At 38.9% G+C, this 2,909-nt stretch overlaps 1 protein-coding gene across 1 annotated transcript in view; it reads left to right on the top strand.

Annotated features, from left to right (window-relative positions):
- The window catches only part of fat4 (FAT atypical cadherin 4), a gene marked incomplete in the record, with an annotated part of 174,658 nt that overhangs the window by 154,928 nt on the left and 16,821 nt on the right, over positions 1-2,909 (top strand).

Raw genomic sequence — 2,909 nt, 5'->3', positions numbered from 1 at the left:
AACCATCCATCCATCTGTCCACCCATCCAACCATCCATCCATCCATCCATCCATCCATCATCCATCCATCCATCCATCCATCCATCCATCATCCAACCATCCATCCATCCATCCATCCAACCAACCATCCATCCATCCAACATCCATCCAACCAATCAACCAACCAACCAACGAACCAACCATCCATCCATCCATCCATCCATCCATCATCCAACCATCCATCCATCCATCCATCCATCATCCAACCATCCATCCATCATCCATCCATCCATCCATCCATCATCCAACCATCCATCCATCCATCATCCATTCAACCATCCATCCATCATCCATCCAACCAAGCATCCATCATCCATCCAACCAACCAACCAACCAACCATCCATCCATCCATCCATCCATCATTTTCCTCTCATCCCAGAGTTAGGTCTTGGGGGCAGCCGTTTGATCAGGGAGGCTCAGGCGTCTCTTTATTGTGAGATATTTTGCTAACAGACAGAGYTGATTCAAAGGTAAAACCAGATTCTGCACCGTCATTTAGAGCTCAGAGAACCTGTAGTTAATGACTCTCAGCTAAAMCCACCCCAAACTTTAGTTCAGTGTCTGTTTAGCCGACTGAGTTTGAGCTATTTTYGTGTTTGCTAAAGCTCTTAAGCTGTGACGGCCATCTTGAAAAAAGGTCTCCAAAAGTCTGTCAGTTGTAGATGATTATACAATGATTRCTTTCTGGGAGTTTCAATAAACTCCATTCAGTGGTTTGTGAGATATTTTGCTAACGGAGCTGACACGGGCAAAAACCCTAATCCTCTAATCTTTGTGTGCTGGTGTTAAAAATCAGCCGCTGTATTTRAAGCGTTATTAGTTTTTGTGTGTTTGATACACATTCAGTAACTTTATGTCTTTTTCCAGTTGAAACCCATGTTAACATTTCGCCCTCTACTCCTTTTTTTTTTTGCATCAGATAATAATTAAACTGCGGCTCGCTCACCTCATGGTTTTAATTATATTTTACTGCACGCTGTGATTTATGACACCGAGATCCAGAACGGCTCTGAAATATGAAAACGTGTCTGACTGAGCGACGTCTTTGTTCCAGCAGCACAGAGACAGAGAGGACGGAGGCCACCACTAACACATTTTCATTGTTTGGCTCTCTTTCTGAGTGTAAAATCATAGTAAATATTATTATCTCACTGTCTTTAAAGTTTGCAAATTGTTACTAAATGATAAATTTCAATGTTTTGTGTRAATATTAAATCCTGAATCTAAATGTAAAACAAAATGGGTCTTAAATATTGTTGCTAAATATTAAAGTTTATATTTAGTATTTTGAAATGGAATGCAGTCTTTGCTGTTGGTGCGCAGTTTTTGTTGTAATGTCATCATCCTGCAACAAAAKTAARCACATGCTAACGCKGCTAACTTTGATAATGCTGCTAACGCTGCTGAAAATAGTATTTAAAATTCAAAATGTTCATTGAAAACAATATGGGTGGTACCTGTGGTCCGGCAATTTGAAGTGCGTCTCGGACACCGGACACAATTGCGAGTTCGATGTCTTGTTGAGAGTTAGCAGTGTTCGCAACATTGCTATATTAGCGTTGTTAGCTGTGTTAGCAATATTAGCGGCATTTGCTGTGATAGGGACCTTAGCAGTATCGTTAGCAGCATTAGCAGTGTTAGTAGCGTTAGTGGTGTTAGCAGCACTTGCTGTGATATTGACGTTAGCAGTGTTAGTAGCATTAGCRTCATTAGCAKTGTTAGTAGCATTAGCATCATTAGCAGYGTTAGTAACATTAGGAGGCTTTTTCAGTTTTGTTGTAATGCAGACCGCTACAGAAGATCTTTCCTGCCCACAGCCATCACTATCTACAATAACCTTTTAGTTAAATGAGTTATAACAACTAATTTCTCCCTGGGATCAAAAAAGGATTTTTGAATCGAATTGAATTGAGAGCAGCATTAGCAGTGTTAGCAAAACTAGCAGCATTAACAGTGTCTGTAGTGTTAGCAACGTTAACAGCATTTGCTGGGATAATGAAGTTAGCAACATTAGCAGTGTTATTGTCGTTAGCAGTGTTAGTAGCATTAGCAGTGTTAGTAGCATTAGCAGTATAAGCAGCATTTGCTGTGATAGTGACATTAGCAGCATTAGCAGTGTTAGCAGCATTAGCTGAGATAGTGACAATACCAGGGTTACTAGTTTTAGTTTCATTAGCAGTGTTAGTAGCATTAGCAGTGTTAGCATTGTTAGTAGCATTAGCAGCGTTAGTGTTTGTTTTTGTTGCAGTATGATGACATCACACCAAACACAGTGCACAAACAGCAAAGGCTGCATTCCATTCTGAAATATTTAAATGTAAAGTTTTAACATTTATTCGCAACATTTACATTAGCTTTTACATTTAAATTCATAATTTAACATTTTAACTTTAGTAAAATTTAGCTAAATGTAAGAAACGTGAGCTAAATAATAAAATGTTAGTGATTTTTTTTTAGCTGGCCTTAAATCTGAGTCAGAGATGTCATGATTCAAATTGATGCGTTCGAAGTCTGCGTTAGGAACTATACTCAGCTACTACCACCCCAAATTTTAGCTTAACACATTTGCAAAATTAGCTAAGTCAGAGATATTTTATTTAGTTTTCATGGGTCGATTCAAACATTCATTAGTTCAGGATTTTTTTTTTACTATTGTCTTTATTGTGTGTGTTATACTTGCATAGCCAATTGTTTCAAAATATATTACCTTGTGGGGACCAAAGCCCAGGTTAGATGACGGTTTGTGTGGTGAAGCGTCGGGGATAAGCTATAGAAATGAATGGAAGTCGATGCAAAGTCCCCGTAAAGATAGCAAAACAGTGTGTGTGTGTGTGTGTGTGTGTGTGTGTGTGTGTGTGTGTGTGTGTGT

The sequence above is a fragment of the Austrofundulus limnaeus genome, unplaced genomic scaffold, assembly GCF_001266775.1.
Source record: "Austrofundulus limnaeus strain Quisiro unplaced genomic scaffold, Austrofundulus_limnaeus-1.0 Scaffold373, whole genome shotgun sequence".
Classification (NCBI taxonomy): Eukaryota; Metazoa; Chordata; class Actinopteri; order Cyprinodontiformes; family Rivulidae; genus Austrofundulus; species Austrofundulus limnaeus.
This window is presented reverse-complemented; position numbering and strand designations above follow the sequence as displayed.